General features: G+C 39.9%; 1 protein-coding gene across 7 annotated transcripts in view; it reads left to right on the top strand.

Annotated features, from left to right (window-relative positions):
* FMNL2 (formin like 2) overlaps positions 1–18,456 on the top strand; it is a 314,655-nt gene that overhangs the window by 156,649 nt on the left and 139,550 nt on the right. The gene's annotated exons all lie outside the window — the stretch shown is intronic.

Here is an 18,456-nt window from a genome sequence, read left to right on the forward strand (position 1 = left end):
ACACTCTAATGCTAGCTATTTTCACCTTTCAGTTGGTAATAATAATTCCTCATATTTACCCTGGAGTCAAGCTTGTGGCTTAAAGATATGCCAAACCCACTGTGTGTGTCTTCCATCAGCTTGTTTTTTTTTGTAGATGACTTCAGGTTAAGAAAAAAAAATTTTTTTAACTTTTCATTTTGAAAGAATTTCAGACTTACAAGTTGCAAACTAGTACTAAGGATACCCGTGTAACCTTTATTCAGCTTTCCCATGTGTTAACATTTTACATAACCATAGTGCAGTGATCAAAACAAAGATAGTAACAGTGATACGATACTATTAATACTTGTCCCACTAATGCACTGTTCCTGTTCCAGGATCTAGTTCAGGTTCCCACTTTGCATTTAGCTGTCATGGCCCCTCAGTTTCTTCTAATCTGGGACAGTTCCTTAGTCTGTCTTTGTTTTTGATGATGTAGATCATTTCGGAGAGGATTGGCCAGTTGTTTTGTAGAATATTGCTCAATTTGGGGGTGTGTGGATTGGGTTCAGGTGATGCATTTTTGGCAAGGATACCACAGCAGTGATGATGTGCGCCTATGAGCGTATTATCTCAAGATGTACATGACATCCACGTGTCTTTCTACTTTGCTAACTTAATCAGTTAGTTAAGGTGGTGTCTTCCAGGTTTCCTCGCTGTAAAGCTCCCATTTTTCCTTTTGTAACTAATAAATATCTTGTGGGAAGATCCTTTGCCACTCTGCAAGTATCTTGCTTCTTATACTACTTTGGCTCATTAATTTTAGCATCCTTCGATTCCCTGCCTGAAATAATTATTGCCGTGTCATTTGCCATGTAGTGATTTTTCTCTTCCCATCATCCTCCCTTCATTTATTAGTTGGAATTCTGTAAGGAAGAGCTGTGCCTTCTCCCCTTATTATTTATTAAATTATTTCTATTTGTTTGGACTAAATGGATATTTTTTTCTGTTACTATCAGTTTTTGTGTAGCTCAAATTGTTCCAGATTTGGCCATTGAGAATCCCTTAAGGGAGTTTAGCTCTTGGGGCCTTTTGACATATTCTATTAGTTTTTAGAGCAATTTCTTACCTTTTGACACCATAAGATAGGTGTTCCAGGCTCATCTTGAATTTTCTTGTTCCAGAATGAGAATCAACCATTTCTTCAAGAAGCTCTAATCCCTTGTACTGGAGAAAGGTATATAGAAACCAAAGTCTGGGCACTAGGTGTGCTTATTGCTACCAAGACGTCAAGGCCATGTGAGCAGACAGAGATGGAAATGCATATTTGTATACATGCATGCACATATGTATTTCTATATGGAAAAACCACAGGATTTATTCTGGCTTTCCCCTTGTTTGTAACTCCTTTCTCTGAAAGTAGGAAACCTGGCTCATTAGCCACAATATATTTATTCATTTATGCAATCCTAAACTACACATAAGGTAGTTTCAGAATGCTAACACATAACCCTGTGAGAAACGTCTTTACTAACTAGAATATTTGTGTCCAATTCTTTTAGCTTCAGCAGTAGAATATATAGTTGCAGTAGTGTTTTTCAGTTTTTCTCTACCCAATTTGGTGGGCTTTTGTCACTTATTTGTAATACAAGTAGATTGATACCTGCCACATCCTGGTTGATTTTATTTCTTTATTTTTGGGCTATGTGAAATATTGCCATAGTTCTAAAACTTGTGATTATATGAAAAGTGTACTCACAAGGTGTCCTTTCCCCCTCAACCCTCTTAAATCCTTTTCATTCTTCCATTGTTTCTACTTTATTCCCACTCTCTCTCGCCAGTGAATATTCCTGTTAATTCTTAGTGTATCCTTCCTGTGTTTATTTTTTTGCACAAGTCCATAAGAACATGTATTTTCTTAACTATTATATGAAAGGTGGTGTATTTTCTGTTGCTGCACAAAAATTACCACAAACTTAGCACCTGAACTAAAAACAACATAATTTAGTATCTTAGTATCTCAGTTTCCATGGGTAGAGATGTAGGTACTAGCTTAGCTGGGTCTTCTGGGTCTCGCTAAGCTGAAATCAGGGTGTTGTCTGGGGCTGCGATCTCATCTGAGATTTGGGGTCCTCTTCCAAGTTCACTGGTTGTTGGCAGAATTTGGTTCCCTGCAATTTGGGGAGCTGAAGCCCTCATCTCCTAGAAGGTGCCTATCATTTCGTGCCATGTGGAGCTCTCTACAGTGTGCAGCTTGCCTTTTCAAGACTAATAGGAGAGTGTCTCTGCTGCTTTGAATTGCTCTTTTTTCCTCTGACTCTAGACTCTCTTTAAAGGGCTTACTTGAGTAGATCAGACTCAGCCAGGGATGATCTCCCTTCACCTTTGCTATATAATGTAACTTAATCACAGGAGTGAAATTCTATTATATTCATAACTCCTGCCATGTTCCTGAGGAGGAGATTATATAGGGCACGTGCACCAGAGCAGTAATCTCGGGGGCTATCTTACAATTCTGTTTTATCAGGTAGCATACTACAGGTACTGTTTTTCATTTTACACGTTAGAATGAGATATTATGAAAAAAAGAACTGTTGAATTTGCTGTGCTTCCCTTTGGAATATGTAGTCTTTGTTCTTTTATTTAAAATCTATTTTTTTAGGGGCATCTGGGTGGCTCAGTAGGTTGAGCGTCCAGCTTCCGTTCCCGTCATGATGTCAACGGTCTGTGAATTCAGGCCTCGCCTTAGGCTCTGTGCTGACAGCTTAGAGCCTGGAGCTGATTCGGATTCTGTGTCCGTCCGTCTGTCTGTCTCTTTCTCTCTCTCTCCCTCTCCCTCTCTCTCTCTCTGTCTCTACCCCTCCTCCTCTCACACTGTGTCTCTCACTCTTTCTCAAAAATAAACATTAAAAAAATTAAAAGAGGGGTGCCTGGGTGGCTCACTCAGTTGAGCGGCCAACTTCAGCTCAGGTCATGATCTCATAGCTCATGAGTTCGAGCCCCATGTCTGGCTGTGTGCTGACAGCTCAGAGCCTGGAGCCTGCTTTAGATTTGTGTCTCCCTCTCTCTCTGCCCCTGACCCACTCGCATTCTGTCTCTGTCTCTCTCAAAAGTAAATAAACATTAAAAAAATTTTTTTAAAGAAATATTTTTAAAGTTGATTTTGAGTGAGAGAGGTAGAGTGAGTGGGGGAGGGGCACAGAGAGAGGGGGAGAGAGAATCCTAGGTAGGCTCTGCACTGTCATTCCGGAGCCCAGTTCGGGTCTTGAACCTGGACCAAAGTCAGACACTTAACTGACTGAGCCACCCAGGCACCCCTTAAAGAATATTTTTTGATAGGAAGGTTTGAATTTCTGTTCTAGCGGTTAGCTTTGTACTTAATCTTTTTAAAAAATGCCCTCAGTCACTGGCTTCTTATTTATCCTTATTTATACTGGTTTTCCAGGATATTCTTTAACTCTCACATATTTCCTATACAGCAGCCAATGAGTTTTATTTGTTTGTCTTTCACTTTCCCTTCTTACCTTTTCTAAGTTATATTTTTATGTTGTCACAACATATAACATTATTACATTAGTCTTCTAGATTTGCATTTCATTTTTTGTCAAATTTTACTGATGGCATGGTTTTTATGGGACTTATTTTTTCTTATTGTTTTGCTTCATTTTGGGGAAACATGTTACTGCTTTCTTACAGCAGTATTGTTTCCTTTCCTGCCCCTCCACTTCTTTTTCTTTAAAATCGCTAGGATACTGAGTTCTTGGAATCATCAAAGAAAAAAGAATTGAAGACAGACAAATCTACCTGATTAGACACCTTACCATTCATGTGTATCATCGGAAGCATGGAAAATGGTCTCTACTTCCGAATGAGAATTCGTTCTTATTTCACCTAATTAGTGAATGGATTTGACATCTTCACAAACATAAAAGGCCTAAATGATGAATATATGGCTTTCTGAGAGGCGGTAAGCATTAAGGAAAATGGCCCCTTAGTTACTTACAACCTGAGCAGGGTGGGAAGAACCAATGGCATTCTTTAAATAGGAAAACAGAGTCCATCAACAGCTTTTCACACCTGGGAGTTTGGCAAGCTGCGTTTCCTCTTAAGGCCGATTGGGGAGTGAGGGTCTGCCTTTGGAACAGTGTTAGTGAGGAGATGCGGATCCTAGAGGATCAATATCAGGATATCTCTTCAGCTCGTTGGAATTCACGGCTAAAAAGCTGTTGAAGCTCCAGAAAAATGAAATGAATAAATCAATCAAAATTTATACTGATGTATTTTCCTAATGATAGTCTGGAATCCTGATGGTTCACCCTCTCTCTGCCAGCCTTTACTTTGTTGTTTTAAAGGTTAGTGGAGGGTTTGGGTTGTTGGGTTTCCTAATGTCTAGGACTTTATGTAACACAGCTCTAGAACTTCCCAGAACTGTGACTTAATTAATAACCAAGGCTTTCTCAAATCTAAAGGAAATCACTAGGGGTGCCTGAGAGGCTCAGTCGGTTAAGTGTCGGATCTTGGTTTCGGCTCAGGTCATGATCTCATGGTTTGTGAGTTTGAGCCCTGAGTCGGGCTCCACACTGATGGTGCACAGCCTGCTTGGGATTCTCTCTCCTCTTTCTGCCCCTCCCCTGCTCGTGAGCTCACTCACTCTCTCTCAAAATAAATAAACTTAAAAAAAAAAAAATCTAAAATCACTAGAATGGAAAGGGATCTGGTATGGGCTTTCTCAGTGTGTATGTCTTTTAAGCCTGACTGGGTTCTAATCTATGAGAAAATTTGGGTGCGAATAGGTTTTATAACCAACAGATGGTTGACAGACATAGCCATCAGCCTTCCAGGCTTGTGATTCTAACAAAACTGTCTTCTGTGGGCACAAGCCTAGAAAATGTGTGATCCACAAAAACACACTTGTGTGTGTATATTAGCTACCATCATTCTGAGTTATAAGTTCTTGTTTTTGTTATTTTGATTATCTGGCACTTTTGGTTCCCCTGGTAATGGTTTCTGGAGGATTAAATTGTGCTGCGTTGCCCCAAATCTGACTCTGGATTCACTAAATAACTCATCTGAATTTTCTCTCTCATGTTCCCTCCAGCCTGGAGGAAGCCTGTCTGCTTTCTCTTTTGCACAGTCGGGAGACAGAATGTTGACCTCTGAAGCAATGCTGGGTTTACTTTATTGGAGCTAACCTGGTGTTAATAAAAGCAGAGCCATGATTCAGACAGTGCTGACTTAGTGGGAGCAGGACAACTTGGGTGGGGGAATCTCTGAAGATAACATGTTATGGGCAACACCCAGAGGGAAATGGACAAACCATGATAAAGATCATGGGATAATTCTGTCCCCCCAGGAAATGAGAGTGAAAAGTAAATTGTCCTCTCAAATAAACTTAGATTGAGAAATCTGTCTGATTTTCATTCCACAATACGACTTTTATCAAAATGAAAAACAAGACTGGCCCTTGACTGGGGGGTAAATGTATTATTATTCTTCTGTTACCCTCCTTATTTCTGCTTAGGCCCCCAGCACCTGATTTATTAAATGCTCTCCACTGTCTCCCCAAAACCTTCCCTCAGAAACTACCCCAGACTTGTTTGACTAACAGATAAACACCTGTTAACTACTTCCACTAGATCCCCTGCCTTCCACCATACCCAGGGCCTTAGCAAGGGCTGCAAAACAGAGATCCAAATTTGGATGCCTTGGTCAGTGGGCAGGCACTACTCAGATTTAGCCTACGGTGGTGAGGCAGGCCGATGTTGCAAGGCCTGCCAGTTTTTCAGAAGATGGAAGTTTGGATTGTTACATAAAATCTTCCGTGTCTTTGGTGACATCTCACAGTTTTAAGAATTTTGTGGACAGTATAAATGACTCCTTAGGCTCTTGGTGCCCCTCGAATCAAACCATGTAGGTCAGTACTTTCTAAACAGAGGGGCGTGATGCGATAATATGCTTTCCTAACGTTACATGGATTTAGCTTAGGGGTTACCTTTTTACTAGGAGATTTTTGTCCTTACTCTGTTGTTGGTGTACGAATGTATTTGCTGTTATGAAATAACCTGTTGGGGAGCAGGGTGGTGAGGAGGAAGGTGGCTTTTGCCATATTCAGTTGAACTTGAGGGTGACCTTCCTAAAAGATAAGTGAGAAACTAGATCCCCAGTATTTCTAAAAGACATGTCTTAAAAGTTAAAAGCATAATTTCTTGTGAGCCGATATCAAGTGCTCCAGGTGGGTCGGTGGAAATGTAGTGAGGGCTCCGTTCATTTAAGAATTACCTTGAATGAGCAGCCAGCACAGAGGCTGCAACCTAAACCAGCCAGCTTGCCTGGTGCCTGAGAAGTGAGATTCCTTAGACTGTCCAGGGTTTTGAGTGAGAAGGTTTAAGGACTTATTTACATAGAAATGGGCAAAGGGCCTGATGGTATTCCTGGATTTAACAAGTCAGATATTCATTTTCACTCCGCAGAAATTTGCGTAGTGCCCTCCACCCTTCTCCTTTTTGAGAAACTAATTGGCAAGACTCCTTCATCCGGAAGGATGACTTCTGTATGGGTCTCGTGAATGTGCATCCTGTACTGTTTCTCTGATGGAGTCCTATGCACCCTGGAATTTAGATAATGGCAACAAAGTATGGCATACACTTTGAATGTCATCCAAATGTTTTTCTAGTTCATTTAAATTTCATAATGTAACATAGTTCCCTGAAAGAGAAACTGGTAACTGAGTGTGTGGTAACAAGTATGGAAAGAAACATACATCTAGTAATAGTTTTCCCTATTGCACCCCACCATTTAAAAGTAGACCTGAGGAGGGGTGCCTGGGTGGCTCTGTTGGTTAAGCATCCAACTTCAGCTCAGGTCATGATCCTGCCATCTGTGAGTTTGAGCCCTGCGTCGGGCTCTGTGCTGACAGCTCAGAGCCTGGAGCCTGCTTTGGATTCTGTGTCTCCCTCTCTCTCTACCCCTCCCTCATTCATGATCTGTCTCTCAAAAATGAATAAATGTTAAAAAAAAAAAAAAAAAAAAAAGAACAGTAGACCTGAGGAACTGTAAAATCAGCAAAGGCAAGAAAATATTGGTGCCTTAACTTTTTACCCCTTTGTACCCCATACTAGACTATGAGGTAATTTTTTCCTATGAAGGTGAATATTTGAATTATTTCCCAGGTTTGGGGGAATGTGGCAGTAGTGAGAATTTTGTTTGTCGCATATGCTTATCTGATTCTCATTCTGTACTCCAAAATGGGATGGATTGTTTTATCCTTGGAGCGCCCACTTGGACACAGCTCTACTGGAAACCTTAGTAGTGAAAACAGTTATTATTTATTGAATATTTTTTAATGGGCCACACACTGTGCTTTGTGATTCACAGATTATAACAGTTATTTTTCATAATGGCCCTATGAGTAGAGATAAAGGAGATGATGGTCTCCAAAGACAGGAGGAGACAACTTCCTTTATTTTACCCTGAGGAGAGTGGAAAAGGAGGCACAGATGTGTGTGGTAGGCTCGTCAGTTTCATAGCAGGAAGTGGAGAGAGTCTGGTTGAAGGGTGTTCATTTCCTTTGTGAGGTAAAGGGGCTCCATTGAAGCAAGCATGAAGAGACAGGATGGACATTGGAGGTTTGAAGAGATTGGAAAAGGGTTGATGTAACCTGTGAGCAGCATGAGTTGACTTGAGAAATGGAGAAGGTTGTCGGAGCGGTGTCAAGGGACATTGGAGATTGGTCAACCGAAGAGAGGAAATGAGCCTGCTGGTATACTCTGTGCTCACCTGCTGACCCCGGGATGGGCGGAGTTGATGACCCAGAGTTTGTCTAGGCTTGGGGTTTGTCAGATGGCTGCCGGGAAAGAGAGCTGGTGAGTGGGGCAAGAGACATCAGTGGGTTGCCAAGGACATTACTTACTGGGGCCATAGATTGTAGGTTGCAAAAGGAGGGAACTGCAGATAGGAATGAACTGATGGGAGTTCTTTACTAAGGATCAGACCTATTTGGGGAAGGTGGTGTAGCGCAGAAGGAAAAATCATTAAAATAGGAGCCAAAATGTTCCCTTGCCACGGAGTGTTTACCCTTGCTTCTGACAGGTGACCCGCTGGCACACTTTTCACTGTGAGGAATGATTTGTGCATTTGTGATTTGTAGTTCCCTCCCCACTGGCTCCTCCTACCCTCTGCAGAATGACTTATTAAAAATCTGTCCAGTCTGTCTCCCCATATGTTTCTCATTTTATGTTTTTTTTTTTTTCCCCAAATACACACTCATGCTCAGAATCATGAGAAACAAGTCAATGGGCTATTTACTGAATTGTAAGCCTCTCTCTTATGCACTAAGGCACCTTTTTATCGGTTGATCTCAAGCATTATGTATATAAGGATTCCTCCAGAGATTTTGAGAGATATGGATTCCTGGGCTGGAATCCCACAGTCCCTGAGACAGTACCACGGGGCTGGAGCCTAGGAATAGGCACATTGGGTATTAATTCTCCAGCGACTCTTGGAGAAATGTTGCTGTCATTCTCTTTCACCTTCATCTTCAGTCCTAAGTGTAGGAAGTACTCAAGTGTCTGAAAGCAAGGGCGAAACCACTGAATTAATTTGTCTGGAAACGCCATTGTATTTGAAGCACAGTTGTTTGGAAAATGAGTGAACATATCACGTGGTATTTCCCTTTATTTAGCTGAAATTATTTGTATTATTTCTGTCTTGGATGTTGTGGGAAGTCCGTGATGAATATGCTCATTCTTTAGCAGTCTGTGTTTTACTAAGCCAAAAGTTTTGTTTTTTTTTTTTTTTTTTTTTAAACCTTAACGCATGGGAGGTTTTTTGAGGGGGGGGGGAAGAAAACTTTGCAATTTTGATTTTTAATGAACAGGAGACAGTGTGAAAACTATCCAGTCACTGAGCTTCTTGGGGAAAAAAATACAGTGCCGGTATATAAATAGGGGGTTTTTGTTTTTGTTTTGTATGAGCTTCTTGGGAAGAAAATATAGTGTTGGTATAGAAGGTTTTTTTGTTTTTTTTTTTTTAAGGATTTGCCTTAAGGCAAGTTGGAAGACTATAAGAAAAAAATGGTAGAATTAGTGAAAAGATCCAATTGTAGCTATTTTTAAATGAAATATGACATATGAGAAACTTTTGAACAAATGAGAATTTAGAGTTCATGAATTGATATTTTTTGTGATGTTTTCTTCTAAGAGAAGCCTAGTTATTAGCTTACTATTATAATTATTAACAAAACATGCATATAGTATGCAAGGTACAGAGCTAACTCATCAGTCGTTTTGGCTGCTAGACCTGCTGATTCACTGCATCATTGATTACAGAGTCACAGGCCTGCAGGATTAAGAGAATATTTGGCATTTACTGGTCCCAGCCTGGTCTTTGAGTTTCTGCTATTAAGGTTTTCAAAAACAGAAATTAAGTATTAAAATTTTTATTTCTTGCTTAGCTCCAAATAAACATTCAAACCTTAATTTGTTCGGCATGTAGTTGCCCTTTAAGTGAAGGTGGCTGTATAATTATCCTAATTGGAGTACTTTTGAGAATGAAAGAAGATGCTTTTCATAATGATGCCAGGACATCAGGCATTTAGAATAATAACTTTATCCTAAATCACCAAGGTCTGTCCAATGGTTTTGAAACTCTGTAGTTAGCCTGAAAGCTTTCTTTAGAAATTACAAGGCAAAAGATTTATTTAGACTGAAGTTTATTCATCAAGGTGGCTAGGATGCTAGCCATTATGTGACACTTGGTTTATACATGGAACCTCCAGGGAAATCTTTTCTTGTTTCTTTTTTTTTTTTTTTTTTTAAAGATAAAATTTCATTTGTTTACTTGAAAAATACACCTGTTTTTCTCAAACAGCCTCCTCTGATTCTTTAATTACTCCTGTATGGCTGAAGATGAAAGGTTAAAATTGTTTGTAAAGGTCCTTTTGTTTTAGAACATGTCCAGAAACCAGTAGGATCGGGGGTGATGGGTGGGCAAGGTGCACATATAATCTAGCTGAGAGGTTTCCATACTTTTCTCCATTGGTAGTGCCCTTAGAATCTCAGTCGTTTTACATGGTGGCCTGAGGCCAAAAGGAATATCTAACTGCTCTAGTTAAATTTTCATGTGCAAACAACTTAAGTATTTACATCCTAATAACTTGGTGGCTATTTGAGAAAAACACTATATGTAAATGAAAGAACAATACTTCCATTGTATTCTTTAGAAGAAATCACAATTATATGTAAATATGTGTGCACCTGTTGGGCCCTGCATGCATTCTCAGACTTTGCATTCAGATGGAATACCACCAGCCTCATTTCCTGTTTGATTTTCACCTCTTACTCTACCGTAGCAACTGCTGAAAAATCACCTTTGCAAAAGTAAGCTTTCCTGGAAAGGAATGTAATGTGACTTAGTGTAAAAACAGTGAAGTCCTTCAGGGTAGGGGTTTGGGTGGTATCAGTAGACTTAGAGTTTCTGTTGTTTCCTTCAGAAATGTAAAGTAATTCTACACTTTACCTGTGAGTTCACTGTAGTGTGTTGGGATGCCTTGGCACTCTGTTTGGGAACCACAAACGTAGATGTTTGTTAAGTTCATCCTTTGGCCTATTGCTAAATATGCGTTGTATTTATAGGACAGAAAATCTTAGGTAACTATGTGTTTGAGAGTCTCAAAGGAACTATGTTGTAGAAGTTGAGATGCTCCTTTCACCCCTTCCCCTTCTTGAGGTGGTTGTATTGGATTCTGGTACTCAGTAGCTAAAGTTTATTGAAGCCTTACTATGTCACGAGCTCAATGCAGGACATTGCAGTGTTCACTCCCTTATTTTTAGTGGCCTTACTGTATAAAGCCTCTTTTATCAGGCTCGTCTGGAAATCCTCCTGGAGTAGCTTGTGGCCTCCTTTTAGGTGAGGAAAATGAAGTTCAAAAAGTTAAGTGACTTGTTAGTGAACCTACATACAGCAAGTAGTTGTAGTTCTATGATATAAACTCAAGTTGTTGTTTCTACTCTGAAGACTAGAATTTTGGTCCCCAGCCACCGACTTTGCTGGAGACCCCACACCACCATCTTTGTGTCTCCCGTAAAAGAGGTACGTGTTTCATGGTGACCCTGCTTTGCTTTTCAAGGAGGTTCCTTTTGTCCTCATTTTCAGGTGAAGGTAATGAGACTCAGAGAAATTTAGTTACTTGCCAAAATGAACGGCTAGTAACTGGAATTTGAGCCCAGGCCTCGGTGATTCCAACCACAGAGCTTATCATTGTAGTTTATAGGGATGACCAGAAGACCTTGTAAAATCCTGGCGTTCTTTGAGAGTCATTTAAAAAAGATTGTTATGATAATATAGCTTTTGTGTTAATGTATTTTGATAAATCCCATTCATTTGAAAATCATGCATGGTATGTGTGGCACCTCTTTATTAAACAGTGTCTCCATTGCCCAATCATGTGTAATAACAGAGAGTATATTGTGCTTACCATTTATAAATATATGTATAGAAGAGAGAAGGGGGGAATGAATGGGCCTGTTTGTCAGCGGGCCAGCTGCCCCACATGGAACATTGCTGCAGTTCTAAGCCAAGACCCCCGAGATAGGGAAGTGTGTGGGGGACTGGATTTCAGGATCAGGTTTTAAAGATTCATTTAAGTAGTAGAGTAAATACTGGGGCGCCTGGGTGGCTCAGTCGGTTGAGCGGCCGACTTCGGCTCAGGTCATGATCTTGCCGTCCGTGAGTTCGAGCCCCGTGTCCGGCTCTGTGCTGACAGCTCAGAGCCTGGAGCCTGTTTCGGATTCTGTGTCTCCCTCTCTCTGACCCTCCCCCATTCATGCTGTGTCTCTCTTTGTCTCAAAAATAAATAAACGTTAAAAAAAAATTAAAAAAAAAAAAAGAGTAAGTACTAGATAGTAAGTACTAGGTAGTTTAAGGAGAAAACTTTAATATTCAACAGTGGTTCATTTATATGTGGATTTGAATTACTCTCTAGAACAAGATGGTTCCAAATCAGGGGCACACTTGAAGATGGCAAACTCTTTGGATGGAGGTTACTGGATAAATTGTATTGCATAATCCCTCAGGTCCTTAGGACTTGAACTTAAGGTTTCATATGCAGTAGGATAAATGGATTCATGTGAGTTGGGTTTGGTGTATTTCTTGAGTGAGGAGAGTGGAGTTGTTTAAGGATACAGAGATTAAATGGACACTTTTTGTGTTTTGGCGTTTTCCCCAAAACTTAGAGCTCTCTCGGAGAAGCATAACACTGCTTTGTAGGAAACAGAGAAGTGTTTACATCCAGAACATACTGAGTGGGTGTACTGAGTTCAGCAGCCCAGGGTCATGTCCCTCAGGCCTACTGTTGTGGTTTAGTCAGCTGGGAAGCACAGGGAATCCATATAGTTAGATTCCATATCCCCTTCTCCCAGCCATTTGCCCATCTTGCTCTTGTTTGCCTGCTTTGTTGCTCCTTTTCCCTGTATACAGCTATGTCTAACACTTAAGATTGAATGTAGTGCACACCCTGGGGCCTGCTTTCCAGAAATTTGTTGTCTGTAAACGGAGGTGTTTGCTTTCCCTTGAAGGTGCTTTGTTGTTTTTGCTTTGCTTGGTATATTTGCAGACCATTCATCCTCATTTTAGACTGAGACCAGATCGTACGCTTAGGGGACACCTTATACCTAGAACACATCGCTGTCGTGTGAGACTGTAAAACCAGGAATAATTCACATGATGTGGAATATGAACCTTAATATTCTCCTAGAGAGAAACAACAAAGGTCAAAAACCTCTGCCCTGAAAAAGGGATATCTCTTACCAAGGTGTCCAAGGGTTCATGTTTCTACTACATGATTTAGTTCAGTTGTTTAGTAAATCATGTTATTTAATGTCATTGTTTTGTATTGCATGTAAAAAAAAAAAAAATCTTAGTTACCACGTATCAAACACCAGAAGGTTTCATTTTGCTGGTATTGTATTGGTATTTACTTAAACCAGGACTGTGTATTAAGTGTCTTACCTGTCTGGACATGTTGTACATATTGTGGAAGAGATCAAAGTATGTCAGGGAGCTTTCCCTCACGTGAGCGAAACAGCCTACACATGTAAAATGGTGGGGCAACACACATGATCGTTTGGTCCTTTGGGAGATGTGCTTTGGGAGATGATTTATAACAAAGGCAACTCTAAGCATCATATATGGACGACCCAGGCTCTAGATGGAGTTGTAGATTTTGGTGGAGAAAGATGGAGGGGGATAGTAGGAGGGGCAAATATGGTATGAGCTGGAGGATGAGGGAATGTCATTCTGAATCTTTTAAATGTACCTAATTATTTATTAAAATTTTTTTTAACATTTATTTTTGAGAGACAGTGCAAGACAGAGCATGAGCAGGGGAGGGGCAAAGAGAGAGGGGAGGCACAGAATCTGAAACAGGCTCTAGGCTGTGAGCTGTCAGCACAGAGCCTGATGCGGGGCTCGAACCCACGGATCATGAGATCATGACCTGAGCCAAAGTCAGATGCCTAACTGACTGAGCCGCCCAGGCACCCCTAAATGCTTTTTTTAAATTTTAGATGATTGAAATAGGTATTGTTAATAATATTTAATAACTACCTGAAAATATATGTTGGCTATATTAGGGCTCTTGTGACCCTAATAATTTGTTTAAAAGAATACAGATCCAGCAGTTGCACTATTAGGTATTTACCCAAAGGAAATAAAAATACAGATTCGCAGGGGTACTTGCACCCCAATGTTTATGGCAGCATTACCAACAATAGCCAAACTATGGAGAGAGCCCAAATGTCCATTGACTGATGAATGGATAAAGAAGATGTGGGGTGTGTGTGTGTGTGTGTGTGTGTGTGTATGTGTGTAAAAGGTAGTATTACTCAGCCATCAAAAAGAATGAAATCTTGCCATTTGCAATGACATGGATGAAACTAGACTTTATTATGCTAAGTGAAATAAATCAATCGGAGAAAGAAAGGGAAAGCGGGGAGGGGACAGGAGAAGAGATGGTAACAAACCACAAGAGACCCTTAATGATAGAGAACAAACCACGGAGGGAGGTGGGTGAGAGATGGGCTAGGTGAGTGATGGATACTAAGGAGGGCGCTTATTTTGATGAACATTGGTTGATGTATATATGTGATGAATCACTGAATTCTATTCCTGAAACCAGGATCGCACGGTATGTTAACTAAAATTTAAATAAAAAATAGGAAAAACAGCAAACTAATAAAAAAGAATACAAAAGACATAGTGGGGGGTATATCTTTATCAAAATATAGCTTGTGTGACTGAGCTGATTTAGCACATAATTATTGTGCACCACCTGAATGTTGGGGCACCTTACGAGGGGCTATAAAGAGGACTTCCCTCTGGGGACTCTGCAGTGTGGTAAGGACAGAAAGATAAATCAGTAAAAGAGAATAAGACCAGTGGTCCCTCAAGAGTTTGAGGTTGTTCAATATTTTTTTTTTTTTGGTTGTTGAATAATTTTATTCTCAATGTCAGTTATTTTGGGAATTTTTCAGTTTTTGTGACATCTTAAGCAGTTAAGTGCTTTAAAAAAATTAAATATAAAAGTGTCACATTAAACCCATGTGTGAACTAACTTGATGGTTGTTTGTTACCACAAAAATACCAGAGGCTCAAAATAGGATTTTTTTCTTAATTTAAAATCAGAAAAATATTTTAGCAATAAGGGCATTCAAATATAATGCAAAACAATAAAATAAAGGGTATTTTTGCACACATATTATTTTAATTATGTATTAAAGTCTTCAAGGTTTTATGTTCTTTTTCAGCTTGATAGGTTTGTTTTTGTTTTTTGTTTTTTGTTTTTTTTTTTACAGGTTTTTAAAACTAACTGATAGTAAGAGGTACCTCATTTGGTGCTTTTTTATACCAGGATGTTATATACATAGAGACAGAAGTTGATTTGATGTTTTTTCCCCCACAACTGTGTAGACAAAAGGTTAAGCAATAGACTAATTGGAGAGAAAACCAGGAGCAGAGCCATGAAGACATGTTGCGTGTCAGAAGGCTGCCATCCAAGGACTCTGTCTTCCTGCCTGGCTTGGCTGGGCCTGTCTGTAGATGCTGTGGGTCTCCTGGCACAAAGTCCATCAAGATTGATAAGCGTATGTGCAGTGAAAGCTAGGGTTTGCCATTGTCGGTGTGTTTGTATGGGTAGTGTAGAGTTTTATTTCATACCATGTCTTCATATGAACTAGTAGGTTTATTTTTAGATTTTTCAGTAATTTAATCTTAGGATATTGCCTCGTTCCCCAAGGTTTTCCATTTCCTACTATAATTAAGTTCTGGCTTTTATCAATTTGAAACACAGCATATGAAATGGAAATCATGCCCTTCCTGACCATTGGCAGTGGGAAGCAGATATGAAAATTTTGGAATTTGTTGTGGAAAGAGGAAAGCCATACATTGGGGGAGCGAAAGCATTGTCAGCCAAAGTATTAGTTTTCTGTTGTTTCTGTAACAAATTACTATGAATTTAGTCACTTAAAACAACTCAGTTTATATTATGGTTGTGAAGGTTAGAAGTCTGACAAGGGTGTTAGTGAAAACCTAGTCCTTCAGCAGGGCTCCATTTCTAGAAGGTCTAGGGGAGAATCCATTTCTTTGCCTCTATCAGCGTCTAGAGGCTGCCTGCTCTCCTTGGTTTGTGGCCTCTTTCTTCCATCTTCAAAGCCAGCCTTGGCTGGTGAAGTTCTTCTCACATTGTGTCACTCTGATTTTTTCCCTCTGACTCTCTCCTGCCTTATTCATCTGTTTTTTTTTTCTTTAAACTATTTTTTCTTACTGTGCTAAAATATCCATAACATGAAGCTTATCATTTTAATCATTTTTAAAAATACTTATTCATTTACTTAGAGGGACAGAGAGAGCAGGGAAGGGACAGAGAGAGAGAAAGAGGGAGAGGGAGAGAATCCCAAGCAGGCTCTGCACTATCAGCATGAGGCCTGACATGGGGCTTGATCCCACGAACCATGAGATCATCACCTGAGCCAAAACCAAGAGTCGGGTGTTTAACCGACTGAGCCACACACATGCCCCTCATTTTAACCATTTTTAAATGTATAATTCCAGTAGCAATAAGAAAATTCACAATGTCATATGATCACCACTACCTTTTTCCAAAATTCTTTATCACCTCATATATCTGTGCCTATTAGGCAATATTCCCCATTCTGCATTTCCCCCAGCCATGTAACTTGTAATCTATTTTTTGTCTTTATGGTTTAGCCTTTTCTAGATATTTCATATGGGTAGAGTCAGATATTTGCCCTTAAGTGACTGACCTCTTTCACCCAAGCATGTTTTCAAGGTTCAACCATGTTATAGTGTGTATCAGAACTTCATTTGTTTTTATGGCTGAATAATATTGTTGTATGTATATAACAAATATTGTTTATCCATTCACATTTTGATGGACATTTGCATTGTCTCTAATTTCGGCTTTTGTAAATTACGCTGTCATAAATCCTGGTGTACAGGTATCTGGTTAGTCTGTTTTTGATTCTTTTGAGTATATAACTAGGAGTGAAATTGTGGGATCAGCCATTAATTCTGTTTAAATTTTTTGAGAATTACCACAATGTTTCCATGATGGCTGCACTATTTTACATTTCCAACAGCGATGTACAAAGATTCAAATTTCTCTACATCATCAACAACAAATATTTTCCATTTTAAAAATTCTTTTTCTACTGTAAAGACTTGTGATTACTAATATTGGTTGATTTAGGTGGTATAGGATAATCTCCCAACCTCAACATCCTTTTTTTTTTTTTTTAAGTTTATCTATTTTTGAGAAAGTGCGTGCGCATGCAAGTGGGGGAAGGGCAGAGAGCAAGAATCCCAAGCAAGCTCTGCACTGGCACCACGGAGCCTGATGTAGGGATTAAGCTCACAAACTGTGAGATCATGACCTGAGCTAAAGTCGTCAAGAGTTGGTTGCTGAACAAACTGAGCCATCCAGGCGTTGCCCCGCCCATCTCAACATTTAAAAAAACAACTTTTTTAAAATGTTTATTTATTTTTGAGAGAGAGAGAGAGAGACAGAGCATGAGTAGTGGAGGGGCAGAGGGAGAGAGAGGAAGACACAGAATCAGAAGCTAGCTCTAGGCTCTGAGCTGTCAGCACAGAGCCCGATGCAGGACCTGAACTCACAACCTGTGAGATTGTGACCTGAGCTTAACTCAGACGCTTAGCTAACTGAGCCACCCAGGTGCCCCCCCCCACCCCCCGCCCCATCTCAACATTCTTAACTTAGTCACCTCTAAGATAACCTCTTAATATGTAAGGAAACATTCATAGGTTCTTGGGATTAGCTTGAGGACATCTTTGGGAGCCATTATTCTGCCTATGACAGCAAGTCTGTCCTAGAAAGTCACAGCTGTGTACAAATGAGGAGCTATAGATTTCAGGCTGTAGTTTTTGGTCCTGGTTGTGGTAGAAATCTTCATTTTTAAGTCAACAGCATAATTTTTCACATGTTGTCTCAGAAGGTGTGATGTTAGTGGAACGTAAACTTGAAATTATTTTCTTCCTTTGATGATACTCATCCTAAGATTGAAGAATTTGAGCCAGTAAGTTGGGCTAACCATGAATATGGAACCAGGTTCAGTAGTCTTTTCCAGAGTAATTGGGAAGGGGAGAAGGAGACTAACAATGACCCTAATGATCTAAGAAGGGAAATCAAGGCATGTTGCTGGGAAAGTGTTGGGAGAGAATGAGGCCAGGGCATCAGAGGAATTGGACAGGGTGAAAAAATAAGCTTGTTTCATGTCAGCAGGTGATAGAGATCACATTCTTAGGGCTTGATTGTAGTGGAATCTGGCTATCTAATGTGTTATAATTAGAGCTTGGTGTCTGTAATTCTCAAAATGTTTTTACTCTGAAGAATCATATGTCATAGAAAGTTAACAACTTATCAGTGGAATATGAACCCTTTCTCTGGATTTTGATCCACTTTGGTCTGTGCCAGAAATCCCAGCACTTGAACACATTTGCCCTTATGTTGTCAAGTGGTTGCCCATGAAGTAATTTTTTAGCATCTTAAGTGTGGCCTCTTGTGTGACTCCCCCATCCCAGTATGCGAGTTTGTGCAGGTAGACATAGCTCTTGGCACAGTAGTTGGCGGACAATTGGTAAAGAACTGTTTGAATTTGAGAATATGTCTGGGACCTATCAGGCCTCAGACTTCTAATGACAGATATGATGTTTGAAAGAAGTTGAGTATTGCTTTCCATTATTCCCTTCAAATTTGAATATGACTAGAATCTGTATTTCAGGAGTTGGCATGAAGGCCAGAGAGGAGGGATGTGTGATTTTGTTGGTATCTGTTGGGTATTGAATCACTTAAGCTGCAAAGTAATAGTAGATAGGTGGCCTATAGGAAAACTTGGCTTAGACTACTATAGTTCTGCCTTTCTATTCTGTAGGTAAGATGGGCTTTCCCACCTAGCTTTACCCATG

The sequence above is a fragment of the Panthera leo genome, chromosome C1, assembly GCF_018350215.1.
Source record: "Panthera leo isolate Ple1 chromosome C1, P.leo_Ple1_pat1.1, whole genome shotgun sequence".
NCBI lineage: Eukaryota > Metazoa > Chordata > Mammalia > Carnivora > Felidae > Panthera > Panthera leo.